Here is a 25214-nt window from a genome sequence, read left to right as displayed (position 1 = left end):
CAGTGGGCTCTGTGGGGGAGTCGCTAGTGCAGGAGACTAAATAGGTGTTTAGTGCTTTGAATGTTCCCTTCCCTGCCTTTGCTTTCATCATAGGTTCATAGGTTCATAGGTAGGTACTAGGCTATCTGCCCAAAGGCATTTATAAGCCTAGCCAGAATGTGTTGGCTTTTGCTTTCTCCTTAGATTAGTTCTCTGTGCCTCTGTCCAGCAGAGCCACTGAAGTGATCCCCAGGGTAAACTTTCTGTTTCCCATCCACTCATCAAGGTTTCTTTTGAAGAGTGTTAGCGAGGAGCTCTGCCTAATGTAGATTGGAATCTTGTTCCAAAGCATGGGAAGTCTCTGGGACAGGAATCTATCGCTCCAGCATGTCCTATTTATTGTTGTGGTGAGGTTTAGATCCCTAGAGGTTGTGGCTCGAGGGGATAAGGCTTTCTTTAGGTGGAGCATGTCCATCAATTCTGGGTTGGACATGGCCTTGTATGTCAGGCAGAGATCACCTCTGAGTAGGCGGTATGCAACCGAGTACAGCTGTAGTTTCTTCAGTCGAGCTGCATAGGGTATCTGTTTGAGGCCAGTGATCCTCTTGGTGAGGTACCTCTGTGGTCTTTCCAGCTGTTGGAGGTGTCTTGTAAGGTACATCCCAAATGGGGGCATTGTATTCTATGAAGGGTCTGATGAGTGATGAGTAGAGGGTCACAATGTCCTCTTTTGATCTGGATGCGAACCCTTTTGTGATTAGGTGGGCCACATAGAAAGAATTTCTAACCACTTTGGCAATGTGATTATCAATGGTGAGATTACTATCTACCTGGGTCCCCAGATCCCTTATTACGTCTTCCGTATTTAGGGGATTACCACCTATGTGTTAGTTTGTGGGAACTTTGTTTTTTCCAAAGAGGATGACTATGCACTTTTTGGCATTTAGCTTGAGGCCATGATTTTGACACCAGGTATCTGTCTCAGTGAGACTCTTTTGGAGGATGTCTGTGTCAGCCAGAGAGTCAATTATAGCCCCTAGTTTGCAGTCATATGTGAACATGGTGAGCCATAGTCCTCTTGTGTTTGCCTGTACCTCTGAGAAGTATATGCCAAACAGGAGGGGTCCTAGGACTGAGCCCTGGAGAAACACCACTTGTAACCAGTTTAGAGTCGGACCTAGCTCTTGCAACTCTCATCATATGGGTTCTGTCTGAGCCAGTTGGCAACCCATCCTGTGACGTAGGGGTTTATGTTCAGGCTGGTGAGCTTGTCTATAATACCAGAATGGGGAATGGTGTCAAAGGACTTAGCAAGGTGTAGGTAGGCTGTGTGTACCACCTTTCCCTCAAAAAAAAAAAAAAAAAAGAAAGAAAGAAAGAAAGAAATTCTGTTTTCTTCACTATTGGGAGTTATGGACAGGATGTTCATAGACATGCTTTGCTGCTGTTTCATTGGTTCGTGGTTTTGCAGGTTTTTCCTAGTGGTTCGGTTGTTTGCCTTGGTGGTTCACTGTTTCATGGACTTTCCTCGTGTCTGCCTTGATGGTGGCCTTTACAGTGGGCCTCGTTGGCAGTAGAGTGAAGCCTTTAAGTAAAGTTGGACACAAGGTTCAGGCACCACCAGGTAGATGAAGTAGGCATGGAGCGGGCTTGAGGGTTTCTCAGTGGCATCTGCCTCTGGGCATGTGAGGAGGAGGGCTGGCATTCTTCACATCGGGGGAGAAGTGGAGATGGAGGCCCAGATGTGGAGTGTGGCATCTATTCCGGCAGATGGAAGGAGGTGGGTGGTTTCCAGTTGATAGTTAAGAAGTTTGATCGGTAGCGTACTGTTGTTTTCAGTTGCAGTTGGCACTTATTGTGAACAGTACAGTAATGGTAGTGAGAATTTTAAGGGTGCTGTGATTAACTAAAAATTTAGTTAAATAAATGGTGCCCCTTGTGATAGACATCACTTAATTTATCTGTCCCAGGCATGTGACCAAAGCATTGTGATTTTCTCTGTCTACAAGAGAATTTCGTTTTAGTTCAGATTGGCAGCTGCCGGACAAAACACTTCCTCATCTTTTGGTATATTCATTGGGGAGCTGCCCCTGGAAAGAGAAAGTGATGTTTGTTGAGATTAGAGTGGAGAGAGGATTGTGTACGCTGAATGCTTGAAAGTGCACAGTCTGGGGACGTTTGTGAATTCCCCTTTGGACATTTTGCGACGGGTTTGTCATTAGAGAAATATTGTTTTAGTGGCATGGCACAATGACCCAGCAGATGGTGTTGTCCACTCACAGCTAGAAGTCTGTGGGTTATGTTCTGGGCTGGGGTGCCTTGTTTCTCACTGCAGTCATGACAAAACAGGAACACTATAAATATGTTACCTGTGCTGTCTTTTTTGGCTGTCTAGTTTTGTTTGGTCGTTGTGTTAAAAGTTTGGAACTCTTAAGAAATGTGTAGTCTGGGACCTTTGGCCAGCATGGCAGCAACTCTTACAAGGCAGCAGTGCATGTAACTGGAGCTGTGAAAATAGAGGACCATTTCAAGTGACTTTGGCCTTTCTAGTTGTTCTGGGCTCTTGCGAGGGCCAGGCATGTATTTCATCTCACACACAAAAAAAAAAAAAAAAGATGTTTCAGTTGTTTGGCAAAAAAAAAAAAAAAGGAAGAATTGTTTCAGTTGTTTAACAAAAGGTAGGTCCAGCATGCTGTACCCATTTCTATGTGTCATGTTTGGTCTTGGTGGCTAGCAACTTTGTATGGTGTGGGAACAATATTTGGGGTAATGGCAGTGCTGAGCAATGGATTTCCATTGAGGAACTCTTTTGAGTATATAGTGGTGGGGGATTTGCTTGGGTTGGAGGCTTGTCTTCAGATACAGGGTGCGGACTTGATACTACCGCTATTTGTTGCAGTAGTGGCACTAACAGGTATGAGGGGAGAGGGTTTTGGCACACTTTCATCTGTGCGTTGACTGACTGTGGAGCAGTCTGCGGCTCATATGGTGGGAATCATTTTTCTATTTTACTTTTTGGCTGGATAAGCTCAAAGGACACATCTGCCCCCTTTTCTACAGTGAGAATAGTAGGTGGCGAATGTATTTGGTAAATAATGTATTGCAAAAGAATGATTATGTAGCCAACCTGCCTCCAACTGAAATCTATTTTAATTTTGTGCTCATTGGGAACTGGGACAAATAAGTACCTTACTTTGGCCGCTCATAACACGGGTTTGTACATTTTCTTAACATTTAGTAAGCTGCTACTGGACATCGGGCAGACAAATGAACAGCTATATGAGCAAACCTTGACATATTTTCTAAGGTATTATCTGGCTTTCAAATTTAGCCTCAATGGTTCACAAACCTTGTATGCTAACGTGGTTAGAGAATATCTGGATAGGTCTTGTTTAAAATAAAGTGAGTACATATGCTCATAAAATAGCAGTATGCAGTTATGATACATCTCAAACAATGTAAAAGAAAAAAAAAAACATTGCCTGGAGCTTCTTTATGATATTGTTAGTTAGAATGGCTGAAAAAAGCACATCAGCAGTTCAGGATCGCACTGGTCTGGAGGAATTCAGTTAACGTCGATTGCAGTTTCTTCAGGCTGGCAGTCTGTTGGGTTTTACCTGGATTCTTGTCTAGGATTTGTTCATCATTATGTTGGTTACTGTGCCTCATTTGACGATGGAAGGTTAAGAGCTAGTCAGATGGTTTTACAATATAAGTTTTGGAATGTGTGTTATGTAGTTGACATGATTTACATGTCCTTCTTCTTTCTTGTAGATGTGGTCTTGGAATGCTGCGGCTGTAATTTGGAATAAGTGGGTACAAGGTGGAGCTTTCTCTTTACATATTAGAGGACTTACTCTTTTCCTTTTCTTTATAGATGATGGTGGGATGAGTACCAGCTGTGGTGATACACAGTGAATTTGCAGATGATGGAACCAGTGGCAAGCGAGGAGGTTACACAGGGTGAGCTCAGGTGGGCAACAGCTACTGACTGAAGTTGCTGAAGTGCGGATTGCTGAAGGCAGACGGCATCATGTGGTGGCTTAAAAGGGGATTTGGAAGATGGTGTGGTGCCGAGTAGCAGCTGTGGCAATACACAGAGAATTTGCAGGTGATAGAAGCAATGGCGAGTGAGGAGATTACACATGGGGAGCGCAAGGTGGCAACAGTTGCTGACTGAAATGGGGATTTTGGAATGCTGCTGCGATAATTTGGAATAGGTGTGTATAAGGTGCAGCCTTTTTCTTTACATTTTAGAGGATTTACTTTTCCCTTTTCTTTGTAAATGGTGGTGTGATGGTACCGGTTGTGGCACTACACAGTGAGTTCGCAGATGATGGAAGCAGGGTGAGTGAGGAGTGGTGGATGGAGTGTGCACAATGTGGTCACTGGTAAGTCTCCTTCTTGGGTCATTAAGGCAAGATAGGGTGCTTTGATCAAGTAGCGTGGGAGCTTATTATTGCATTGGCATGTAAGGCAAGTTAGGTAGAGGTAGGTAGGGGGCTAGGGTGAAACTGGTGGGGATGGATTATGGGGTGTGGGGATCCCACAGGAGGAGTAGAGTCACAACATTCAGAGGAGTGCAGGAACTTAGTAGTCTAAAGCCCCATGACTCTTGCAAGACAGTTGACTTCAACACCCTACTTTCAGGTGGTTGGAATCTTGGGGGTTTTAGTTACTCATCCAGTTCTTTAAACCCTCAGCATTAGTCTAGTGGATTTGATATAAGAACAATATTGTGTGCGTTATCACTAACAGAAATACAATGATCAAGGAGTTCATTGTCAACATACTTGGACATAACATTTGTAGAGGAAGATAAAAAAAAAGAAACTTACTTACAGACTTAAAGAAAACAATCAGACTAGCAGAACAAATGAGTGACCAGGGATGACAGCCAGTACTGGGAGTCTCATTAGTAACTGGAAATTATTTCAAAAGCCACCCAGGCGTTTTTTGCATATGTCAAGAAAATACGTAGTAACATAATGGAATGTGTTCACGGGATGACAGAGAAATATGAGATAATCAAAGAGCAAGATAATTTTTGATGGCCTATCTAAAGTTGGTTTCTGGCAGGTTGCATTATACCTATACATGAAAGAGAAGTCTTGGACTAATATTCTCAAATATGGAGGGAAGATAGCAGCTCTGAGCCTTACAGGTCTAAAGCTCTGACTATGTTGCAGATGTCCCAAGTTCATTTGCTACCTGAGCCATCACAGAAGTTTGCTGAGGACAGAAAGAAAGACATGGGGGGGGGGGGCAGAGGAGGCACATATCTAAAGTGTGGTCTTTACTTTGAATATTTACTTTGACTGTAAGCTGGTGGGGTGGAGGAATGAAATTTGACTGCTTGCTCTCTTTCTGTCTATAATATTTGGGGCTCTTTCCCCTTGGGTCTCCACTGAAAATAGGTTGCTAGCTATCAATGAAATGAAAATAGTTATTAACATTTTCTTTTTTACAGTTATTTTGTATTGTGATTGTTATTTAATATTTGTATATTGTCACTTTATCTTCACTTATGCTTGCTGGGGCTTTTCCCCTCGGGTCTCCACTGAAAATGGTTTTGTTTGCAAACTCAGTTGGACTAACCCAGTTAACAAATGTGAAATAACTAAATAAATAAATAAAAATAAAGAATATATCAATGGAAAAATTCTACTGTTGTAATGTTTTTACACACTAGTTTCATCTTTGATGGGGAATACTCAAGTCCTAATATTTTAAAATGTAGTTTACAACTCTCTATTAATGCCTCAACCCATTAATTTGTTAGATCTCCAATAAGTATTGTATTTAAACAAAAATGAGATTATGAATATATAATATAAAATAAAACAACACAGTCGGGATTATAGTTAAACTCCATTTGATGTTATATAATACAGTAGCCCTCTTAATTTGTTTTAAATAATATCCACATATCCCATAAATAAATCCAGTTAGATATGATGGAATTCCAACAATACAAAATATACTCTCTTCTGAAGAGACACTTGAAAAGATTACCATGCCTTCAGCTCGTGGTATACTAATATGTCCCTAACTATCCATTGTCATTCAACCACACCCTCAATATCAAATTCAGTACCTAATATCTTAAATTTATTTTTTACAAAGTAATTCCATCTAGCATCATCCTGAACCGATATACTTTTCATTAGTAATATTGTATCCAAATATATCTAGTACTTCTATAATATTTATAAATTCACAATATTGTGACGCAGACTCAATATGTAATGGTAAATATTCCATGTATGATAACATAGAATAATTTCCTGCATCAAAAAGGGATTAGTGTTTATATTTTTCAATTATTCCCTATGCATATAGTCCAAATAATGATGTAGTTAAGGGACAGACTTGTTTTATTCATATACCAGTTGTGTGCTTACTGTTACCATACGAACATTCATCATATTTGTTATTCTTCCAAAAAATACACTCTCTTCAACCATTTAATAAACCATTCATCTATCCCTTACTTTATAAATCGTATAAAACAGTACCTTATAAGGCATCAAACCATAAGATTTATTACCTGACCAACAACACTAAACTGAATTGTAATTGGTTCGAAAAATATTCTAACTAATCCCTGACCGGATATCATTTTTTGCATCTCATTACACTAAATTTTATTTTATATTTTTTTTTATTCGTTTTTGCCAGCACAGTAAATCCACTGGACAAGGATGTCCATTTTTCAGGTGCAACCCAGGAGCCTTGTCTAGTTATGTGACTTGCTCAGAATTACACAATAGTCAAAAAGAGGTGGAAGAAATTAAACTCTGTATCATGGTCTACAGAAAGCAGATTGTTTTCCAGCAAAGATGCTGAATTCTCTACACTAGCATTTTACTTTTCATATGCTTTCTTAATATTAATGCCAATAATTAGAAGTCATAATTTAAGAGGCATATCAGCCTCCTGTTACTCATATCTTCTTTTTTATGTTCTATCCATAGTAACATTAAGAATGTCTCATATGCTTAAAAACCTCAGCTTTGGCCGGCTAAGAACTTGCTATATTCAACTGGACGTATAAGAGAATTTAAGTACCTTTATCTGCTTTTTTTTTCAAAAAATACAGTATTTAAATTGATTTTAACTGTGTGGAAGGAATATTTAGCTGAACTGGAAGTTTTCACTCTGCTCTTCAGTTAGTGCTGCTTGAATCTTATTATTTGTTAGTAATTGCAGGTGTGGGGGTAGCCACATTCTTTGATTTCCTGTCCTTGCCTATTTAAGTGGTACAGTGTGAAATATTTTCTGCTTAAAAACCTCAGCTTTGGCCGGCTAAGAACTTGCTATATTCAACTGGACGTATAAGAGAATTTAAGTACCTTTATCTGCTTTTTTTTTTCAAAAAGATACAGTATTTAAATTGATTTTAACTGTGTGGAAGGAATATTTAGCTGAACTGGAAGTTTTCACTCTGCTCTTCAGTTTGTCCTACCCACCCTCCCTGTTTTTGTTTTGGTGTTAATCTTAGTGGCCTTGCAGCTGCCCGCCCCTCTTGTAAATTTGTGTTTGGATACTCCTTCTGGGCCCATCTCATTTGCTCACTCAACTGAGTGCAGTGAGATCATATTCTGATTTCAGGCACTCCTACTGTGTACAAAGAGAGCATCTGGGAAACAGAAAAAAAAAAAAAAAAAAAAAAAAAAAATTTAAGCTTGTTTCCTGCCTTTCCTGTTAAGTGGTATAGACTATTTGTAGGCTTTTGATCCCCCAAGCCCTTCTGTGTTGTAGGGAAGCCTTCTAGCTTAGTTTTTTTCCCTATAACTAGCCAGTTTTCTAGTTTCAGCACTCAAATCTGTTTCTTTGATCTCAGCACTTGTTCAGAAAAAAAAAAAAATTTCATCTGCTTTTACTGTACTTGTGTTTCTACCTACTTTTTTTACTTTTGCATCATCTTAAAAGTACTCAATTGTATTTATTACTGCTTGGTGTAACTCATTGTAAGCCTTCTGGTTTAAACACTTGGGCTTCGGACCAGTTGTTTTGCTCTGAGAGGGTTTGTGGTCTGCACTGTAGTGGCAGAACAGGTAGCTTACATCCTTCTAGGTTGGGAACTGCTGATTGAGGGCTCAGTGTCTGTTATTCTAAAAGTGTATTAATTCTGGTTTAAGCACTTAGGCTTTCAGGCCAGTTATTTTACATTAAGAGGGTTCGTGGTCTGCACTCTTGTGGGAGGAGAAGCTGGACTCTGCCCTTCTGAGCTGGGAATTTCTGCTTGAAGGCTTATAGTGCATGCATATCTGAACTGCTTCTTTCTGAAGTTAGTGCGCCTTGTTTGCTGTGGCATAGACTGGATTCGGGCCTGCTGGATCTAGCTTTGTTTGTGTAACTTGAGCACTAATCCACGCATTCTCTAAAGTATTCAATTGTATTTATTACTACTTGGTAGTAACTTGATTAAAGTTTAGCTGTCATTCTAAGTCTTTTGGATTAAGCACTTGGGCTTCAGACCAGTTGTTTTACATTAGGAAGGTTTGTGGCATGCACTGTGGTGGCAGGACAGGTAGCTTTCATCTTTCTAAGTTGGAAACTGCTGATTGAGAGCCCAGTGTCTGTTATTCTTAAAGTGTATTAGTTCTGGTTTAGGCACTTGGGCTTCAGGCCAGTTATTTTACATTAAGAAGGTTTGTGGTCTGCACTCTTGTGGGAGAAGAGGCTGGACTCTGCCCTTCTGAGCTGGGAATTTCTGGTTAAAGGTTTATAGTGCCTGAATATTTGAACTGTATCTTACGGAAATTGGTACACCTTGTTTGCTGTAGCATAGACTAGATCCAGGCCTGCTGAATATAGCTTTGTTTATATGCTTGTTGTTTGTTTGCTTGTTATTTCCTGGAACGCTAATTCCACCTAATATGGCTTCTCAGCTTCTGTGGCTCACTAGTGATATCTGCATTGCTTACTGTACTTATTTCCTTGTTTCACTTGAAAGAAAGTTACTGTTTGTCATTTTTGCATTTAAGTTACCTGTAACACATTGCACTTAAGTTACCTGGCACTTGCTCACTAAAGCAATTATATAAATCAGCACTAAAAATTAAAAGCACTACACCCTCACTCCCCACTGGCCCTGGTTTTCAATTATTAAGGAATACCCAATATTATTCTAGCATGTCCAAAGGTCAGTTGTCAATCTCCTCTCCGGTCCAGCTGGTGAATCTGGGAATCTTAAGGCAATGTTACAACTGCCTCATGTACACAGACAACCCTCTCCTCCTCCCAACAAATTCCAACACATGTGAGAGATGCAACCATATAGCCAAACTGGAGGCTAAGCTCTCTCAACTCAGTACTGGCATAACCAGTCAGGAGGAGAAGGAAACCATACTCACTACAATTCCAGTCTCACATAGACCTACCACGACAGCAAACCAAACACATAATCACACAAAAACATACTCGGAGGCTCTAAATAAAGATCTGCCAAGCAGCAGAGACCTCCAAAGCAGACACCCAAGCAGCCGCTACCCCAAAACAAAACACGTGCAACACATATCTCACAAAGCCAGTGTGCCAAACAGTCACAGCCCTTAAGACTAAACAACACACCTGATACACTTGTAATAGGTGACTCTATCGTCAGGCACACTGACGTCCCGCTCACCAGGCTGAACAAGGAGAGGGTCACGGTGAGCAGCCTGTCAGGTGCTAGGATCCGCCACATAACACAAGCACTCAGGTCACTCCAAGGCAAGTACAAATATGACTCAGTCATTGTCCATGCTGGTGTGAATGACCTGAGACGCACCTCCCTGGACTACATGAAAAGAGACATAAAGGAGCTCTCTGAGCATGTAGCCCAGGCCGGTATGACCCTGACCTTGAGTAGCATCTTACCCTCACCAAGAATGATGCCACAATATGAAGACAAGATGATCAATTTCAACAATTGGCTTAAGTACTGGTGTCATTCAAAGGGGATCCAATGCCTGTCAGCTTGGGATGATATGCTCGACAAGCCACGATGCTTCGCTAGGGACGGCTTGCACCTGTCTCCCTGGGCTTTCGGATATTGGCAAAGGCTCTTGCTACCCCCATAGTGCCTTTTTAGGCAAGGCTCAAAAGACAAACCCACCTCCATAGGTATCACAAGGGATAAGAAACTAAGAGTAATGCTGCTCAACGCCAGAAGTCTAAACCTCAAGATGCACCGACTCCAAACTCTCCTTAGCATGGAGAACATCGATATCTGTGCAGTAACAGAAACCTGGTTTAGGGCTCCCGAGAGCACCCCAGCACTACCAGGTTATACCTCAGACCTTCCTTTTTCGCCTCAAAACTTGGACCGATCCACAAAAGGAGGGGAGTATCGATATTCATCAAAGATACCCACACCTCCAGGTTGGTGGCAAAGCACGAAGCATCAGAGACTATCCATGTGCAACTAACAGTGGGTAAAACTGCCTTCCAGTTTATAGCCTGCTACAGACCACCCTCCCAAACCCAGGAACCCCACTCGGCCTTCCTGAGAACACTGGAAAATATGAAGGTCTCTCCAAACACCATTATATTGGGCGACTTCAACTACCCAAACATAGACTGGGAGCATTACTCTAGCTCCAACACCCTAGCCCAAAGGTTCCTAGAATTTATAAACTCAAATGCTATGGAACAACTTGTTACCACTCCCACAAGAGGGGAAAACATACTGGACCTGATCATCACCAACATGGGGACTCTATGCTCCAGACCAGAAGTGTATCCCTCACTGGTAAGATCAGACCATAAACTAATATCACTGGATATTCACATCCCGACCCCACCCCTTGCCCAGGAAAACCACAGTGAAAACTTCTGTAAAGCAAATTTTACACGGGTCAACACTGAGGAGGAAGCCGTCAAAGTCCCCGGGCCTGTGGAAAATACGGCCCAGACCGCAGAATCCTTTATAAACGCATTCTATGAACACCTTCAGGAATGCATGGATCATGCGATCCCAAATAAAACCAAGACCCAATCCTCCAAAGGCAGACATCCTGTCTGGTGGACCCCAGCCATAAACAAACTATACAATAGAAGGAGGAAGCTACTAAATGATAAAGCAAAATCCCAAAAAGGGAAGGCATCACTGATCAGTATTAGCAAAAACTATGGGCACACATAAAATTGTCTAAGGCCAGCTTCGAGAGAAAAATTGCACAGGACACTAAGGATAATCACAAGGCTTTCTTTAGTTATGTTAGGAACCTGGGTGGTAATTCCCAGATATGCTCAGAATTAGTCCAAAATGACAAAAATACACCGAACCCACAGACATTGCCAACATCCTAGCTGACAGGTTCAGCAAACTTCTCCCCTCCCAACCAAAAGGGCAAATATCTATCCCAGCAGAGTGCTGCCCCCCTGACATCTCAGATGCTCAGGTAAGAGCCGCCCTCTCCAAAGCAAAAAACACAGCATCAATGGGACCAGATAGTGTCCCGGGCTGCGTCCTACATGAACTCAAAGAAGAGCTAAACCCAAACATAAAACTACTGTTCAATCTCAGCCTTACTACAGGATATCTGCCCAAAGAGTGGCATACAGCAACAGTGGTCCCTCTCCATAAAGGTGGCGCCTCAACGGATCCTGGAAACTATCGCCCCATAAGCCTGACTAGCTTGGTCTGCAAAGCTATGGAAAGGATCATCATGGACCTCATAAATAAAGATATTGGGGACCTACAAACACTGGATCCTACCCAGTTCGGCTTTGTTAAGGGCAGATCCTACCTCTTAAACCTGGTTGATTTCTTTGAAACAGTCACCAAGGCCATTGACGAGGGGAAGGTGGTCCACACAACCTACATGGACCTCGCAAAAGCCTTCGATACAATACCCCACTCGGGCATTATAGATAAGCTCACCAGCTTAAATATAAACACGTATGTCACTAGATGGATTGCAAACTGGCTCAAGGACAGAACCCACATGGTTAGAATTGCTGGAGCCATGTCAGACTCCAAACCAGTTACAAGTGGTGTCCCACAAGGCTCAGTCCTGGGACCTCTCTTGTTCGGTATATATTTCTCGGAGGTACAGGCCAACACGGAAGGACTGTGGCTGACCAAGTTCGCAGATGACTGCAAACTGGGTGCCATAATCGACTCTCCAGCCGACACAAGCATCCTCCAAAAGGGCCTCATAGAAACAGACAACTGGTGCCAGTGCCATGGCCTCAAGCTAAATGCCAAAACGTGTATAGTCATCCCCTTTGGCAAAAACAAAGTGCCCACAAATTACCACATAGGTGGAAATCCATTAAGTACAGAAGAAGTAATTAGGGACCTGGGGACCCAAGTTGATAGCAATCTCTCATTTGACAACCACGTGGCCAAAGTGGTTAGAAAAACATTTTATATAGCCCACCTAATCATGAAGGGATTCACATCTAGATCAGGGGAGGTCATCGTGCCTCTTTACTCATCCCTCATCAGGCCCATAATTGAGTACAATGCCCCTTTTGGGATGTACCTTACCAGACACCTGCAGCAACTGGAAAGACCCCAAAAGTACCTCACCAAGAGGATCAAAGGGCTCAAACAGATGCCATATGCTGCCCGGTTAAAGAAACTCCAGCTCTACTCAGTGGCATACCACCTGTTCAGAGGCGATCTGTGCCTGACATATAAAGCCATGTCCAACCCGGAATTAATGGACATGCTGCACCTCAGAAAATCCAAATCCCATCAAGCTATGCGCTCAAGAGACTTGAACCTCAGCACTGAAATAAACAGGACATGCTGGAGAGACAGATTCATAACCCAGAGGCTCCCTTCACTCTGGAATAAAATCCCAGTCCAGGTTAGGCAGAGTCCCTCATTGACTCTCTTCAAGAGGAATCTTGATGAGTGGATGGGAGATCGTAGGTTTACCCCGGGTATCACTTCTGTGTCACTGTTAGATAGAGGCACAGTATACTAACCTCGAAATAGGGCATAGCAAAATAAATTTAAAATGGGTGGCGAAAGCCAAACACATTCTGGCTAGGCTTATAAATGCCCTAGGGCAGATAGCCTAGTATGAACCTATGAACCTATGAACAAGAACTCAGTGACACAGACGCAACCCCTTAAGATGTCATTCAGTAAATACACTCAGCAAAACTGATAATCTTGATGTAATTTTGTAAAATAAGAATTGAATTCCATCTATCCCATCAGTTGTTCTACTCTTAACTTTCCTAAGTGCAAGCTTTATTTCTGATAAAGAAAGCCTTTTTGCATCCATACTATCATCACTCCTTAATGATTATAAACATTTCACATCTTCTCTCCACACTTTTTCAGCAAATTTCTCATCAAAAATCTTAAACTTCCTTCAGTTTATTTTGTAATAAAATAACTACTACTTTTGAGAGATTATAACAAATTTCCATTAAACATTTTTCTCAGTTTCCACATTATTAACACCATCTCTTTAGTTCGAGTAAAGACATATTTACAGCTTTCAAACCAACGTAGCATGCTTTTTTGTATCCTCAAAAATATTATTCCTATAGTATCATTGCTCATACCTCTCAATCTCTTAGAGCAAGAACTCTGGACAAAGCCGTTAATAAATGTGAGACAAAGGCCCAAAAATAGAAACAATTTTCAAGTATGAATCTTAAAAATGTATACGTTTGCTAGAATAACAGGTTTTACATTAGCATGAATTATCTGAAGGGCATGAAGTCTGAAACTCAAATACCTGCCATTATTTTCTAACTGCATTCTTAAAAGATTTTCCACTAATTTGCCAGAAAACCACAATTTTATGAAAAACTGATAAAAAATATGAGGCAAAAATCTGGACATTTTGCGAAAATCTGTAAAGATGAGAGGTACATTGCTATATTATCCATGCAGAAAACACAGTTGCCTTAAATATACCTTCTGTTTCTACTGTTTCTGTAGTGGTGGATAGAAAAAACAATCCCACATACCTCACCTTTTTAAAAGTATTCATAAGTTCATAGATTCATAGGTGTATACCAGACTAATAACCACCAGAGCCTTTTTAAGTATAGCCACGCATCCCAAATCTCTGACAAGTTCTGATACCCCTGATAAGTGTAAGCAGGGGCTTGGGAGATGAAACATTAACAAGCAGGGGCCTGAGAGATGAACCATTTACAGGTGGCCTGTGTCCATTAGAGACGTAGGTGCCAAGCCAGGGATGAATTTCCTGTTCCCCATTCAATTGTCCAAGTTATACTTGAATTGGGTTAGGGAGGAACTCTGCTTCACATGGAAGGGGAGCCTGTTCCAGAGAAGGGGTAGTCTCTGGGAGGTCCTATTCATATCGCTGGCAAGGTTTAAATCTTAAATCTTTAGAATGAGTAATTCTGGTGCTGTCAATTTGCAGATATGCACAAAGTCTATCAGGGTGGGGATTTGACAATGCTTTCTATGCCAAACATAGATGTCCCCCCAACAGCCTGTAGAAGACAGAAAACAGGGATAGGGCATTGAGATGGTCTGCAAATGTCCTGTATTATTTATGTGAGGAGCCTCTGTGGACATTTTAATTGCTGGATATACCTGATAAGGTACACACCAATGGGGTCATTGTACGTAATGACAGATCTGATAAATGCTGAATACACTGGAACAATGTCCTCCTTGGACATAGATGCCATACATTTGTTTATATGTTACACAACACAGAATGATTTCCTCACTACTGAAGACATGTGATGGTCAAGGGCTATATTACTGTTTATGTGTGTCCCTGAGTCCCTGACTGCTGGTTAACTTCTATGAGTGTCTTGCAAATATGCTAGTTACCAGCAGTGGATGACTTCCTTTAGGATACTAGTACGTATTTCTTGCCATTTAGTTTTTAATCCATGGCTCTGACACCAGTTTATAGTCTCTGTCAGTCCTTCCTGGAGAACATTTGAGTCAGTGGGAGATTCTATGCCTGCTCCTAATTTGCAATCACCTGCAAATTTAGACAGCCATAGGCCATTGACATTGGCTTCAACTTCAGAGTAATAAATGTAAAAAGAAGTGGTTCCAGAACAGATCACTGAGGAACTCCACTTGTGACTGGTCTCTTTATAGAGATGGACTCTCCAATTCTAATTTCCTAGTTCCTGTCTGTGAGCCAGCTGGCTATCCACTGGGTAACATAATGGTTTTAGCTAGCGTCTTGAATTTGTCAACAATGAATGAGTGAGGCATTGTGTCAAATGCCTTTTCCAGGTCAAGGTAGGCAACATGAACTATTTTGCCATCATCCATTGCTTTGGTAGCTTTCTCAGACGAGTTCACCAGGTTGACTCAGTTTGATCTGTCCTTGATAAAAAAAACAGATTGGATGGGTCCAGTGTCTGGAGGTTTCCTGTTTCATTATTGATCAGCTCCATGATAATTCATTCCATGGCTTTGCATATGAGACTAGTGAGACTTACAGATCTGTAGCTTCCAGGGTCTGTAGATGGTCCACCTTTGAGTAGAGAGATGACTGCTGCTGTTCTCCATTCATTAGGCATGAAGCTTGTTTAGAGGCTACAGTTCAATACCAATTCCAAATGGTATGATAGATCATATTTCATGCTATTTATAAGGCATCCTGTGATATTGGCTGGGCCTATTGATGCAATGTTCTTGGCCTTAGAGAGAGCATTATGGACCTGTTCACTAGTGATAGTAGTGGGAGTTATATTTGATGTTATTTCCTGAAGGGAGGTTGAAGTGGAGAGAGGGGTAAAGTTAGACCTGAATTTGTTGGCCAGTAGGTTTGCTAAATCTACTCGCTTAGTATAAATGGATCAATTAACAATGAGCTCTGCACACAACTGTGTATTGCTTTTGAGGTTGTGAACATAGTTAAAGAATGCCTTGTGGTTGTCCATGGCCTGGGAGGCCAAATTCTCCTCAAATTTGGCTTTGGTAGACTTTATTTGTCCTCTGAGTTGTTTGTTTAGTTTAATTGGAGTGCTTTTATCCTGCTGGGTGCTGCACCTCCTAATTTTTGCCATGATTTTCTTCCTCCTGTTATACATCTGATTGATTTTGTGATTCCACCAGGTGGCTTGTTTTTTGAGTTAGTTCTGTACTTCTTACTAGTGGGGACAGCTGCCTCTATACAGCTATTAACATGCTTGTACAGGGTTTCTGTGAACAGTTCCGCATAGGCAACAGTGTTCTCAGGATTTATGGGTGCTTGAAATTTTGCTAGGTTATCACTTAATAGTAGGAAATTAGCCTTAGAGTAAATCCTGAGTATTCTAGGATTAGCTAGGGCTCCAAGTTTTATTTTTACTTGAAAGGAGACTAGTTTTTGGTCTGACATTATCAGAGAAGATGTTACACTAGGGGGTGTTCAGCACTCTTCCATATTAGTGAGGAGCAGAAACAGTTTGTTTACACCTCTGGTCAGTGTATTGACAATCTGGTCCAGGGATTTGTATTTACAAAATCCAGGAATCTCTGTTCCTGAATGTTTGGTGTTGATATATATATATATATATATATATATATATATATATATATATATATATATATATATATATATATATATATATATATATATATATATATATATATATATATATATATATATGATTCCCAGTTAATAGCAGCGCAAAGTTGCCCATGAATATAGTACTGGGTTGGATGTTGACTATTTCCAATAAGTTTAAATACATGTTATGGTTTTCCTGGCACATAGAGGTGGACCAATAGTTTTCAAGGAAGTGGTATAGGATTTTGCCTATGATTACTTGAACATGGAGACGCTCAAGTCCATTGTCTTGTTTGACCAGTCTTGAGGTTTATTTTTGATGTATATTGAGACACCTCCATCTTTAGTCCCTGTTTGTGTAGTAGCTAGTCTAAATGTGTGGAAGGCATTACAACTTTGCACTATGGGTATGGTCTCCATGGCTTTAAATCATGCATCAGTGACTGCACAGACATCAGCATTCTCTAGGGTGAGTACAGCTTCTAGGGAGTGGAGATTTTTGTTTAGACTCCTATCATTGAGCAGTAACACCTTCTTCATTTTGATTTGCAATTTTGGAAGTGCTTCCAGTTTGGTATTGTCAAAAAGGCACCTTTAGAATGACATCAGAAACTAACTGATTATTAAAGTCAGTCATCTTCTGTTAGTATTGTGGCACCATCTTTGGAGAAGCTAAAATGCTGCTCAGTACTAGGCTCATACCAGCCTGGGACACATACTCTGAGAGCTCCAAGATGTCTCTCTTCATATAGTAAAATGAGGTATATCTCAGGTCATTTACACCCACATGGACTATGACTAAGTTACACTAGTATTGTGGTCCAATGACCTGAGTGCATGGCTAATGTGGTGGATCCTGGCTCATGATAAGTAACTGACTGTGACTTTCTCCTTACTGACCCTTCTGAGAGGGACATTAGTCTGCCTCATAATGGAGTCTCCAATGACCAGAATGTTGAATCCCGTGGTGGCTTGCCTTACAGGCCTAGAAGTACAGGTTCCATGAGATGTGGCTGTATGTGTTGATGTGAGTGTTGTTTTGAAAGAGAGCATTCAGTACTGCTAAAGGTATTTGTTATGTTTACTCCATCTCGGAGTTCTTTGGGGTTTAGGAAGGTTACATTTAAGTGCTTCTGCATATATGGGTCTGTGTGTCTGCTTTGAATTCTGGCATGCATCATGTGCACTACTGACAACTTGATTGATACTAGGAGTACGTTTATGTGAGAGATTTGCCTCCAGTGACATTGTATAAATACATCATTCACATACCATATCAGTTTGCTTGTAGAGTTGCCACCCATCCCATTACCCGTGGGACACTCACAGGTTGAGCTACCTTATCCTGTTGCCCACTGTGCAAAGCAATGGGACTTGGAAAGCCCTGCTTTGTTACCACACTGAATTGTTGAATTTATTGAATTACATCATCAACCCAGACCTTCAGGCAGAGCTATTCATTGTTAGGTCCAGGTGTTTTAAATCATGCAGCAATTGGCTGCAATTCATGAAGGGGGTGGGGACTGGGGCAGGAAGAACCCTACAACAATCGTTGCTATAGAGCAGTTTATTTTTAGTGCTTCTGCAGCCACACGAAAGTAAGACTGAGATTTGTCTTTTTTTCCCTAACAGCTAATGCAAGCAGCCAGACAGTAAGCAAGCTAGCCAGCTAGCCAGCCAGCCAGCTACAGACCCACCCATCCATCCATCCATCCATCCATCCATCCATCCATCCATCCATCCATCCATCCATCCATCCATCCAGCAAGCCACTCCAGCACCCAGCCAGCTGTTGTATCTATAACTGCATCTGCTTCACCACTCCTTTGGTGATGTCATAGTAGAGTGTGGCCGGTGTCATACTGGCCACACCCTCATGTCCCACTTTGACCCACTTAAAAGGTGGCAACCCAACTGCTTCTCAGTAAACAGGAGGCGATTACTACATTGCCTTAGGACACCCATCTCCACAAAGCTGGCAACAGAGATAGTGGGAAAGTTCATACCCATGGCAACAGGCCCTTTTTTATTGACTAGAGGGTTGCAGTGAGAATATAAAGTAATGAGAGGAGTATCTGGCTTGCAACTCTGGGGGCAGTGTGTGTCACTGGAAATTAGTTGTCCTGTCTACAAGTAGATATTGCTGAAATTTCAAGGGTGCTTTTATAAGAGAAATGTCAACTCAAGGTGTCTGCATTTATAAAAGCACTACAAAACACTTGAGGGAAAACTGATAGGCAAACCCTGATGATTTATGTATGAAATTATTTAGGGAGACATTCTGAAGTTAGGTTAGACACAGCAAATCAAGCAGAATATACTGGAAAGAAAGAAAGAATTAGGTTTGTCAAGAATGATGAAATGAGGGATTCACCTGAGAGACTACTTCCTGGCTACTACAAGTGCTGGTCTCAGCAGAGTTTCACGCTACTGGCATACAATGTTCCGTTGCTTCTTCTCTCAACAGAAGAAAAGCAGGACCACCATTTCCAAGATGAGAAGTTGGCCACAGGTTCTTTGGTGATCAACAGTCTTGTCCCAGTTAATGGAAGGATCTGCAAGTTTGCTGCAGCCATTTCCTGATAGCTGCCTTGACTAGCAACTAGAAGGTCTAGTACAGACACTCAGTGCCCAATCAGAAACAATGCCCTCTGCTCATTCTCTTACCTGGTGCAAAAGATAAGCACACATTTCAAGCTGGCACTTATGAAGCAGTTATTAGGCTTTTGGTGATCAGCAGTCTCCAGGAAATAATGTCCCTATGTTCCTTATCTCACCAGGAGGAAAGCAAAAGCACTAATCTCAAGATGACTACTGAGATGCAGAATGTGAGCTCTAAGCATTAAGATATGAAAGAGGGGTAACTTAAGCTTCTTAAAAGTAACTGAAAATACATAGGTAATAAGATATATTCCCTTAGATCTGTATCCTCATAATAACACACTTTCCTCTTTCATTGTTCTAACAGTCTTGCATTAAAATAACCCCTTAAAAACACATTACGAAATATTTAATTTAAATAATTTCAAAGCAAAGGCAAAGTATCTTCTATAATAGGTTCATAGGTAGGTACATATATATATATTTATATCAAGATGTACCTGAAACTGGTTCACCTCCATTTGTCACACAAGACCAAGTCCTAAAATTTCTAGCAAAAGCTAAAAATACTGCATCAATGAGTCCTGACAATATCTGTGAATGTGTTTTAAACAGCATGAAGCATGATTTCACCACAACCCTAACAGCACTGTTCAGCCTCAGCCACACCCCTAACAACACTATTCAGTCTCAGCCACACCCCTAACAACACTGTTCAGTCTCAGCCACACCCCTAACAACACTGTTCAGTCTCAGCCACACCACTAAACACTATTCAATCTCAGCCACACCCCTAACAACGCTGTTCAGTCTCAGCCTCCATACAGGTTTTGTACCTAGCAAATTGAGAACTACAGTCAAAAGGGAAGACCTTCCAGTGACCCAGGCAATTAAAGACCCATAAGTCTGACCAGCATTGTATGCAAAGCCATGGAAAAACTTACCATAGAGCTGTTAGTCAAGACACAGGGAAACTCCAAATACTGGACAAGTCTCAGTTTGGATTTGTCAAGGGCAGGTCATGGCCTGGCCAAAGCTTTTGACATAATTCCCCACTCAGAGATAGTAGAAAAGCTCAATCAACTGGGAATAAACCCCTATGTCACTCACTGGACTGCCAACTGTGTAAAACATAGGATGCAGATAATCAAAATAGAGGAAGTTACCTCCACAAAGAGACCAGTCACCAGTAGACTCCCCCCAAAGTTCTGTGCTGGGACCTCTCCTGTTTGAAATCTACTTTTCTGAAATAAAAGTCAATACCAAAGGGCTCTAGCTAACTAAGTTTGCAGATGATGAGAGCTAAGATCAGTCACTGAATCCTCAAATGACTTGGCCATCTTGCAGGAAGGTTTGTCCAAATAAATAACTGATGCCAAAATCATGGACTGAAACTAAATGCCAAAAACTCACATTATTGTATCCTTTGGGAAGTCATCTACCTCAGAGACCTGCCATACTGACAATGTACCCCTAAAAGTTGGGATTTGAGAACATATGTGGAGAGTGAACTAAATTTTTAAAGCCCTTCCAGATTGCACAGCTTATAAACAAAGGGATTGCGTCTATATCTAGAGATGTCATTGTTCCACTTTACACAACCTTCATTTGGCCAATCATTGAATATAATGCACCCTTTGGCATGTATCTGTCCAGACACATGCTATAACTGGAAAACCTACAGAGATAACTTACTAAAAGGATACAAAGTCTCAACAACATGTCCTATGTGCACTGACTCAAAGCCCTGGCACTATTCTTGGTATCCTACAGACTGCTAAGAGATGACCTACGTCTGGCATACAAGTCATCCTCCGATTACTTCCCATCCACATAAAACAAAGCTCATCCCTGGCCATATTGAAGCGCAGCATAGATCTATGGATGGGAAAAAAAATTTACACCAGGACAGCCTTTATACTATTAATAGACAGAGACATATCTTAAATGCTTTAGTGATGCACGGGTCCCCTCAAATTATCTATGGCATGATCCCAGTTATTCTCATTAGGGGTAATATACAATTATTGATCATGGGTTGGGTAAAGCCAATCTATAAACAAATGGAATAGTTTTTTTTAGAGCACAAAAAGGGAAATTGGAAATTATCTAGGTTTAAAATACTCTATAATGGCAGTTAGCGTCTTACCTATGAGCGTTGTTTAATATATATATATATAGATGGATATAGATATATGGCTTCACTTTACAAGCTCGACGTTTTAAAACATCAAAATTCATATGGCCGAGAACATGTAATCGACGTTTTAAAACATTGAACCTGTAAAGCAAACACAAAAACAACAGAAAAAAAAATTTCTAAGATGTTTTTGCCCCCTGCACTCCCCACCCCCCACTATTTAAATATACCAACTCAGAGATCACACTACAGTGAGGAAAAGGGAAACTTAGCTGTTGGATATCTGCACTTTACAGGTTCGATGTTTTAAAATGTCGATTATATGGTCTCGGCCATATGAATTCAGATGTTTTAAAACATCAAGCTTGTAAAGTGAATATAGATATATGTATATATATATATATATATATATATATATATATATATATATATATATATATATATATTTATTTTCAGTATGATTACTGGGGAAGTCCACTGGGCCAAGAAGTGCCCATTTTCAGTGAAGGCCCAGGGAGAAAAGCTCCATGAACAGTATAATACAATATAGATTACAAAATGCAAATAAAGGTTGCAAAGTGAAATACCATACAGTATAGGTTGCAAAATAGAAAATAAAGGTTACAAAGTGAAATACAAGAGTAGGGTTCATACATTCGAGAGTTGCAGAGTGTAATATACATTATGAGACAGTTTAACAACTTGACGACAGAGTTTTTTTATTTTTATTTTTTTGATGAAATAATGTTTACATGCTTGGAGTCAATTAAAGTCTGCTAGTTCTGGATATTTTGAGAAATAAGAATAAGTATGAGAGTAGAGTGGAGTGGGGGTAAGGAGAGCTTAGTGGGGAGTCCCTAGAATTTAAGTGGGGTGAAAGCAGGAGCATTTCCATTTGGAAGATAGGTGAAGAAAAAGTTGAGTTTTGAAGGATTCAGTGTATATATATATATATATATATATATATATATATATATATATATATATGGGTTCACTTTCTAATCCTGAAATATCGAATTTCAGAATCTCGAGATCATAAAGCCAAAACCTTAAAATCCCGAAACCCCAAAAGCGCGAATTTCAAAATCGCAAATCCTACATTAACCATACACCATACACATGCACACACCTTCACCTCACACACAAACACACAAACCTACACTACATACAAGCACGGGGAGGCAAATCCCCCTGCACCCCCCCACCCCTACTTAAATATACTAACTCCAAGGTCGCACTACAAAGACAAACACACAAAAACACCACCGTACAAGCTAGATTCCCCTCGCACACACATCACAGTCACAAAACACACTGACACACACTAAAGCCCCTAACCAAAACCCTTAAACATAAATACTTACTTGAACTTCCAGCTATCCATTCAAAAACTGCAATACCAGAAGCACTAACTCAACATCTCCGGACTTCGGGATTTTGAAATTCGCGCTACTGGGGTTTTGGAATTTTGAGCTTTTGGCTTTATAATCTCGGGATTCTGAAATTCGATATTTCAGAATTTCAGGATTATAAAGTGTTCCCATATATATATATATATATATATATATATATATATATATATATATATATATGCTTGTGTTTGTGTGTAGGATTTGTTTATATTTTTTAGTCTTATATAGGCTTCCTTATGGTTTGTACAATTATGATACAAACAACTTGAGGAGGGAGTATTGTTTTCATATTTATTTTATTTATTTGAATTTGTTTACTGTAGTAGAGCACCATAGAATCTAACAACTTGTGCAGACTTTCATTATTTGTTTGTCTCCACAAAATGCTACACACTCAATGGAACATTGCACTACTGCTGTTGAGTGTGAACTGCATGAGAGACCAACTCACTGTGTACATCTCAGAGAAACTGACCTCCCTGATCTTTGTTTTCCAGAGGAAATTACTGCTGATGCAGTTTGTAACTGTGCCCACAGTGATTCCTTTATTTTGGGAAGTCCCTTTTTCATAGTTTAATGCCTTGGAGTTGGTATGTATAAGTTCATGGGTATTGACGGCTTGGCCCATGTTAGGGGCAAAGGTTGGCTTGTACCCTGCAGAAATGAGGTTTGGAACAGACCAATTTGATCAGGGACATCTTCAAGTGGGACTAGATAAATAGAGGAGGAATTAAGAGGGTAAGGGGAGGATAGGGTTAAATAGGAATGAGAGATGATTGGGAGGAAATGAGATATGGGTAGGGAGGGGCTTAAAGGGTTTTAGGCAAGTATAACTGGAGTAGGAGTCACATTTTTGGCATGAACTTGCTTTAATGCAGGCTTACGTCCAGGATGACCTGTAGATACTCTAGTGATCAGGTAGGCCTTGGCTTAATAACTGGGTGCATGGAACCAGTGAATACTGTGTGGTATTATATTTATTTATTTATTTATTTTTCTTCCTCTCTTCTCCCCCTGTTGCTTTTGCGAAGTAGAAGCGTATGTGGCAGGAAATGTGGACTGAGTAATGAGGTAATTTGTTTCGTGAAGGGCCTTCTTATTTAAAAAAATATATATAATTGGAAGAAAGGAAGGGAAAGTAGTGATAGGGCAGTACTGGTTATTCAGCTTGCCTAAGTAGGATTTAAATTACACGGGGGGGGGGGGTGTTGAAGTAAAGGTAGGCAAAGCAATGCTTTCTTAGGTGAGAAAGTATGGTATAGATTCTGCTTCTGTGAAAAATTTTTGATATACGTTTCAACTGCCCTGCCTGTGCAGAAGGGATGTACAATGTTTCTGTTTTGTTTCACCAAAACAACAAGACTGCTCAAGTAAGTAAGTAGAATTTCAATTACTACTTCCAAAGCATACATTCTTAGATGGCAGATGGGAAGCTTAGGGTGAATGTTATGGCTTCATCTCTTGGCAGTGTTCAGCATGATCAGTTGTTTCAGTACCCACCCTCCCTTTTCTTTTCTCTGTTTCCTCAGCAAAATAGTCCTTGTTTTAGGTTACTTGGGTCATGTTAAGGAAGTTTATTTCATTGCCATTATGGCAAAGTACATAGTTTAAAAAAAAAAAAAAGACAGCGGGAGAGATGGTTGTGTGGGTGTTTTACAGTTGAGCCACGAATATTTTCACGGGCTACGGGATCTCCAGCCGAATGGTTCCTTTCTGCGCATGCAAGTTGTGGTAATAATTATCGCACATAGGATAGGGTATTCATACTTTCAACTGTCCTGCCTACAAAGTTTCTATTTTGTTTCACCAAATGACAAGCCCCCTCAGGCTGGTGCTTGCCTTTCCTTGCATCTCCTTGTCACATCGGGACAGGTATGGTTAAGCAATGACTCTTGGAAATCTCAGTGTCAGGAAGCAGAAAGCACTATTTAAATGTTCTGTTTGTCATTTGTGGCAGCACAAGGACAGTACAAGGTGAACTATGGTAGATGCTGAGGTATAGCCTGCTAGACAGCATGTACTGGAGGGAGTACATGAATATTTGTTACGTAGGTGAGCTCAGGATAGAGATATTAATGTTATAGTATAGAAGCACTGACTGCTTGTTATAGCAGTTTGAAGGCCAAAGAAAGTTTTATGAACAAGAATAATGGTGGTCAGTAAGAGATATTTTTGCTCTAGAATTTATTCTGTTTGAGGTTTGTTTGCTTTTGCATACCTCTCAACTGTGCAGATTTTCACAGAATGTCCAGATTTTGGGTTACATTCTTAGTCTGTTCCTCATAAAATTTGTGGTTTCTGGAAAATCACTGGGATGATCCAAGGTTTGAAGTCAGTAAATAATGTTCTGCATTTGAGTTTCAGACTTCAAATCCTTCAGAAAATGTATGTTAAAACAAACCCTGTTACCTTAGCAGCTTTCTAAATTTATGAGAGCAATACTTAAAATATGTCCCTATTTTTGGGCCTTTGCCCCCCCCCCCCTTTTTCTCGGGCTTTGTCCAGAGTTATGGCATTAAGAGGTTGAGAGGTATGTTTTGTGGTGTTTGCAGTTGTCCCTGTTTGGGCCATTGTCATCTACTTGTTGCTGTGAGAATGAAGTTTTGCCACCGGTATGAT

The sequence above is a fragment of the Protopterus annectens genome, chromosome 3.part0 (assembly GCF_019279795.1).
Source record: "Protopterus annectens isolate FY-2018-M chromosome 3.part0, PAN1.0, whole genome shotgun sequence".
NCBI lineage: Eukaryota > Metazoa > Chordata > Ceratodontiformes > Protopteridae > Protopterus > Protopterus annectens.
This window is presented reverse-complemented; position numbering follows the sequence as displayed.